Source organism: Ursus maritimus, unplaced genomic scaffold (genome assembly GCF_017311325.1).
Source record: "Ursus maritimus isolate PB19 unplaced genomic scaffold, ASM1731132v1 scaffold_4, whole genome shotgun sequence".
NCBI classification, from domain to species: Eukaryota; Metazoa; Chordata; class Mammalia; order Carnivora; family Ursidae; genus Ursus; species Ursus maritimus.
The window spans coordinates 19478174-19485481 of NW_024426552.1; positions in this window are offsets into that span (position 1 = coordinate 19478174).

A 7308-nucleotide genomic window follows, 5' to 3' on the forward strand; every position below is an offset into this window, starting at 1 on the left:
TAACAGAAATGAAGTCTTTTAAACATACCAATTTCTAATTAATTAATTAATTATTAATTATATATTAATTATATTAAGTTTTGCACATTTAATTTTCCAATTGCCCATGTCAGAAATTTAGAATATTTTAAGTTAGCACTCCCACTCATTCCTGACATTTGAAGAAGCATATGTTTTACAGATAGTATCTTTATAAGCCTCTTTATTTTGCAATTCCAACTCCCAGGCTTTGGTTAATACCTCTTACTTCTTGCCTGGCCAATTAAAAGAGTTTTTATTTGGTCTTTTGGCCTTTAATGTTGATTCTCTTACAATACATTGTTGATATAGATACCAGAATGAGCTTCCTAAAATGAATATCTAATTATGTTACTTCCTTGAAGGTGAATCAGTGCATACCCCAGATTGCGAGCCACTAGCTTAATGGTTTGCTATTACCTACAAGCTAAAATGTGATTTGACATACAAAGGTCTTGAAAATATGACTCTACTTAGCTTTCTAACCCCATAGGCTGCACCACAGTAATGTCAAAGTGCTCACAGTTCTCTGAACCATAATGATTTTTAACTTTTTGTGTGTCTTTGGTCTACTTTATTTTGAATGCCCTTCACCACTTTGCCCATTGGTCAATGTTATTATTCCATTAAGAGTGATTCCCAAGGTACATGTCGGCATTTCTTTCACGGGGGCAATCATATCACTGCGATTACCTGCCTCTTCTCACTAAGAATCTTGTGCTGTATCAATCCCACACATATTTGTCTCCTTCGTGAGGTAATGATTTTCTCCAGGTTAAGGACAGTGACTCATTCTTCTTTATATGGACAGGGGCTATCAACATTTAATGCCTGACACATATTAAGAACTCAATAAGTACTTTTCAATCAATGGATGAAGGGGAGAATGTGGGGACACCTGGGTAGCTCAGTCAGTTAAGCGTCTGCATTTGGCTTAGGTCATGATCCCAGGGTCCTGGGATCAAGTCTCACATTGGGCTTCTTGCTTAGTGGGGAGCCTGCTTCTCCCTCTGCCTGGCACTCCCCCCTTGTTGTGCTCTCTTGCTCTCTGACAAATAAATAAATAAAATCTTTTTTAAAAAGGAAGAATGTGTTAAATTTTTATTATGCTTTCACAAAATCAAAATTTCTGCAGAAAAAAACGCATTTTCTTTGATAATAAGTAAAATAATTAGTAAATCTAAGCCATGTTTATAGCGAGAACTTAGATAATTGAAGAATGTCATGATAAAAAAAAAATACCATAATAAAAATCAACTTTAAACAGAAAGATTTCTGTTCTTATCTAAATTAGAATATTCTCTCTGCCTTTTACAATATGCCTTTTGGCATAATACCCTTATAAAATAGCTGGATTACTATGTTTTTAAGAGATACATATCTGATATAATGCAAAAGACTACACAGGTTTGCAAAAGATTAAATAGGTTTGCAGATCAATTATGTTATGGTGAATGCTATAAACTGGATGTTTGTATCTCCTCAAAATTCGTATGTTGAAACCTAATCTCCCATGTAGTGGTATTTGGAGATGGGGACTTTGGGAAGTGGTTAGGTCATGAACGCAGAGCCCTCATGAATAGGATTGGTGTGCTTATGAAAGAGACTCCAAAGAGCTCTCTCATCCTTCTGCCATGTGAAGACACAATGAAAAGATGGCCGTCTATGAATCAGGAAATGGGATCTCACCAGGCATTGAATCTGCTGGTGCCTTGACCTTGTGTTTCCCAGCCTTTAAAACTATAAAAATAAACTTCTATTGATTGAGGGTGACCCAGTCTATGTTGTTTTGTTACAGCACTATGAGTGGATTAAAACCATCCATATAGCTGAAAATACGAAAGAAAGAAATGAGAGGTTACATTTTGACATTATTCCCCATATGCTGTAACATGAGGTCACAGTGAAAAAAAAATATTTTTTTTCTATTCTAATCATGTACATTTTGCGTTTACCCGAATTAAACAAACTATATCAGTTAGCTGAACAGAGGGAATGGTTCATCTCATGACCCCTGGTGCTCCATTACCAGGCAGCGTGGTCATACTTCAAAGGGCGTAGTTTTTGATTTGTTACAGCAGGGACTCCAGCTCTTTTCTCATGAAACGGTCTTGAATTCAGAACTCTGATCAAGCATATACTGGGTATGGGCCATTTATGTGGCACCAAAGCTAAAATGCTGGATGATCTGTTAATACGTCACAGCTTGAAATTCTTGTCATTGACGTTACTACTAGGCAGACTTGTAGTGGCATGGCCTCCAAAAGGCTGCTGGGACAATATAATAAGTCAAATGTCAGCTTCTGAAATCATAGTGATTTCTTTGTTTCAGCTGATTTAAAATACTAGGTAGTTTTTATATTAGGCTCTAACAGAATTAGATCAAGAATGACCAATTTTCAAAGAAAAAGAAGGATAGGGGAACAAAACAGACTGTTTTGTGCGTGACGTTTGAGTAAGTGAGGAAACTGAGATTCTCAATCAATACAGGAAACGTTGAAGTTTCTCATGTTCCTGGACAGAGGCAGACGAGAAAAGGAAAACTAAAAATGAAATGAAAATAAAGATTTTTGTCTTATCACTCAGGATGTGGTGAGGATCAAACTGCATAAGACAAAAAAAAAGTTGTGAAAAGATAAAAAAAATCAAGTGCAAGATCTTTTTAAAATAATGAAAACAAGTAGCAGAGAATAAAGCAGAATTTCATTTTTCTTTCACTCATACTTAGTAATTTTTAAAGATTTTGATAGAATTTCTTAGTAATGATATTTGCTAAAGTATATATATTTATTTTATCTTTGCTTCAATCTTAAAAAATTTGAGATTTCACCAGTGGCTAGTTTGTAATCAGCTAATAGCGACATGTTTCTTAAAATAAACTAAGTCTTCAGCTTAACATTCATTTCGCTATTGAATGTTCAAGCGTTTCTAGACTAAATATTTTTTTCCATCCCTTGAATGGAGAACTATTCAGTATAAAGATTTATTCATTTGGTTTCTCTAAAAAAACATGAAATTCTTTTAACCAAGGACCCTCCATCTTTGTTCCTTGGAGGTGCCCAATGGTGACAGGAAGGCTATGGGGAACTTGGAGCATTAACCTTCCCTTCAGCACTTAAAGCAGACACATTCCAGGTTATTCTTTTTATTTGGCTTCCTTAACAATATTTGTGAAAAGTTTTCCATGCTCTATATGAGTTTGAAAATTAATACTCTGAGGCAGAGAACACAAAATGGCATACAAAAGCAAGGGGCAAACTACAGACATGATGGTTTTGTTTTGTTTGTTTGTTTAATACTGTCAATCCAGACAGAAAGAGGCTGCATTTCCAACTTCTTAAGAAAGGAAGGAAGGAAGCAATGCAATAAGCAATGGGAGCAAAGTAACCACTGTAAAATAAACCAGACTAGAAGGAATTTGCATTCTTAAGCACTCCCCACGCGTCCAAACATAGAAGCACTACTATCACTTAAAATTCATCATGGCCTGCTAGCCTCACTTATTTGTGTCACTTATTAAAGTCCTGTATACAACTGAATTTGGTCATTGCTAGGTTGTTATCTTGTCAATAAACAGTGAATCAACAAGTCAAATGCATAGACCAAACAGGAGAATGAGAACAAGATGAATAACTGTGGGCCTTCTTCTCTCTCTCTCTTTCTCTCTCTCTCTCCCACACACTACACAATGGATAAGAAACTAGGTGTAAAATTAAGTATTTAAGATACATTTTTAATAACTAAAATTAAATTTTAATTTGAACCTCCATTCTTCTCAGATTACTCAAATTGGTGTCCCTTTCTTTACCTCTACATTTTTTAGTAGTTTGGGGGATGATTAGGGTATCCTGGAGTCCATTTAATCTACCCACATGGAAATCCTCTGAGACTTCTGTCACAGATCTGTGTAGATAGCCCCTGATCTGATCCTTTTTCACCTCTGCTGTTCCTTTCAGAAGAAACACTCAGTTATTTCCACTCCAGGATTTAGGGCCGGAGCAATACTGGGTGGATTCTTTGTCACTCTGGGGCATGGGCAAGGTGTGAGGCGATTGATGGATCTTACCTTCTTTCTTCTGCATCACAAACATTCCCAGAAGCAGTGAAAACAGAATGGCTTAAGTGCTTAAATGGGAGAGAGAAAGAACTACTGAGAGAAGGGGGGGGGGGCGGAGAATCCAACCTCCCATGCAAACAGAACCAACAATCCGTAAAATTGCAATGATTAAATCACATGTCATTCTTAACTTCCTTCAGGTAATGTCCCCCTGCGCCAGGAGCCAAATATAGTCCAAAGCTCTATAATACAAAGAGATGAGTAAACCAACCAGTTGAAAACCTAATTAAATTAAATTCACTGGACCATGAAGCATACAAATGTCTAGTATCTGTAATGGCCTAGGCAAACGTAAAAACTTTGAGTGTACTGATACAGAAAAAGGGGAGGGGCATAGTTGTTCACAATGGAAGGGAATAGATCCCAAACATGCACAGGAAGTAGCAGTATGCAAAAAGGAAAGAGAATCAAGAATATTAAACTTGTCGAGGAGGAATTAGGAGACCTTTTAAATGAAGTTCAGATTGGTAATATCCTTACTTGGCAAATTAAATTTAAGACACCATCTACCCGAAGTCTTAACTTCTAGAACCTTTCATTGATTTTGATAGTGGTACACGTGCATGCATGTGCACACACATCTGCACACGCACTTTATTTTACTGATATGTGAACATAATACATTTCCACCATAATAGCTTTGATTGCTTAGGTGCATTAATCATATGTGATAATTAGATGTCAAATTTATTATAGTGAATTTACTTTCTCACACTGCACGATAATACAGGCCAATTTCTTCAGAGTAAAGGTAGAGACCTCTGTTGCTGTCTGTGGTGTTGCCATTTTCCCATATATTTTGCTTAAATCCGAAAGCCATTTGTTTTGAAGAATTATTTATTTACTTATTTGACAGAGAGAGAGGGCACGAATGCCCGTGCGCACGTGTTCCTCGGCAGAAGGAGGATCAGAGGGAAAGAATCTTCAAGCAGACCCCATTGAGCATGGAACACACGTGGGGCTCAATCTCACAACCCATGAGGTCATGATCTGAGCCTAACTCCAGAGCTGGTCGCTTAACCGACTGAGCCACGCAGGTGCCCCTGAAAGCTACTTTTAATTCTTTTTTCCTTAGCAATAATTTCCAAAAGATCTTTATGATCTATCAATTAGCACTTTCATCGAAGAACTACAACTCTTCTTGTAAAGACCTGCTCTTACCACCATACCTAGGTTAGTACAAACTCTTTTTTAAGATTTTCCCAAGCTTTACTTTTGCATAGTCTCCAAATGGAGGCTACAGGTGAGAATCCCTGGGAACAAAGTCAGGGACCATGAATTACCTTGGACAAGGTTGTTCTACCAGCACAGAATAAGAGTCTAGCAGATGCCATAGTCAAAGATTTACTTAAGACCCAGAGAAGTGAATTGTCACTATTCTTACCTGTGGGATTTGAGAATTTGCCTGGATCGATCACAACTGTATATTTCCTATTCTATTTTTTTTTTTCCAAATGGAGTTTTTATTCTGGGTTTCCAGTTCAATTTTTCTTATTATATATCTGATGTCCCTGGGTATGATAACTTGAAATTTGATTTATTTGTTGTCAGTTTGCAAGGAAATTACACAGATTCAATGAAATGACTGATTTTGAATTTGAAGCTAAAAATGTAACTGGATGTGTCTCTTTGGGTTGTCTCCTGTGAGGAGGTATGATTGGATTCTATGTGTGGGAGACAGGACATGAAGAGCAAGTTTAAAGCCCTTACACTAATACAAATATCCTAACAAGTATACCCAGCAAACTGAGCCCACAATGCCTTATCTTAGAGGCTTTATTACTGGTGCTCTCCCCCCACCAATGGCATAATGAAGAAAATAATGATGTCATTTTATAGCTTTGTAGAGAGGATTATGTGAGATAATTTGCAGGGAATATGACGATGTGTGATATATATGTGTTAGTTATTATTTTGTGATTACTATTGTCATTATTATAATTATTCTTGTTGCTACCAGACCTGGGGCCCCATGGTGTAGCTCTGGAGGATGCCTAGCCCATCTCCCTTCTCAAGACTTAATACTCCTCCCAATCTCTCCTTTAGTCTCTGAAGTCTTGTGTCAAACACTCTGGAACCCCTGAGCATATACAATTCCCTGTATGTGAGGATAGATGCAGTATAATTTAGAGACTTCTGCTGTTGCTCTTATTCCCTTAAAAATTCCTGTGTTTCTATCAGACGGTGTCTGACCCCTTATAGTAATTGGTTAGCTCCCCCATGTATTTAATGGAGGCCCCAAGACTACTGCAGCAGCCACTGGCCGAGAGCTTATGCTAGGGATATAATAGGAAAACATGTTTGTGACCTTGCGGGCTTTAGCGTAAACGTCAGAGCACAGAGTCAGGAACGCCCGGCTTGCCCAGCAGTTGGGAACGCCCAGCTCGCTCAGGGTGGAATGCTGCCATCAGATAATGAGTGGCCAGGACGCCTGGTCTGCTACAGGGCAGAACGCTGCCCCAACCAAAACTTGATTGCTCTTGACAATAGCCCGCAGGGTCCGTAGAGACATGTTTAAGACTAGGCCTCCTTGCTGAACGTTACATCACCTATTCCCGTGACCTTCCCCGTGATGTACTGCTATTCACTAGAATGTACTACAGATCACAAGACTGCCCTCGGTTGTCTTTGACTGTTTATTGCCAATAAATACGCGAGGTTGCAGCTGTTCGGGCGATCGCACTCTTGGCGGTGGCGCACTGACGGTCGTCCCCTGCACCCACGCTCCCTTTCGCAAGCTAACCTGTCTGTGCCTCGTCCTTCTCCCAAATCACGCCACGGCTCCGAGGGCAGTGTCGCAGCAACTACACAATAATTTATTCCATGATTCTTTCGTTCTCACTTCCATTTATTATTCCACCTTTTTTTCAGACTTTTTCTTACAAATTCAGTCTCCAAATACCTCTTTGACCTCACCTCCATTCTGGAGATGAACACATGTATTTTATCAGTAAAATAAAAGCCAGTAGGAAGGAAATAGTTCAATTTCCTGCTCTTGAATCTACAAACCTACTTATATTTGTTCTTTTTTCTACATCCTTTCCTCTTATAAAGATAAGAGGTGTTTCTTGTCCCTTCTAAAACTCTTCGTGCCACATAATCTCTGTGCCCCATAATGGCTTAGTCTGCTCAGGCTGCTAGAACAGAATATCGTAGATCGCATAGCTTATAAA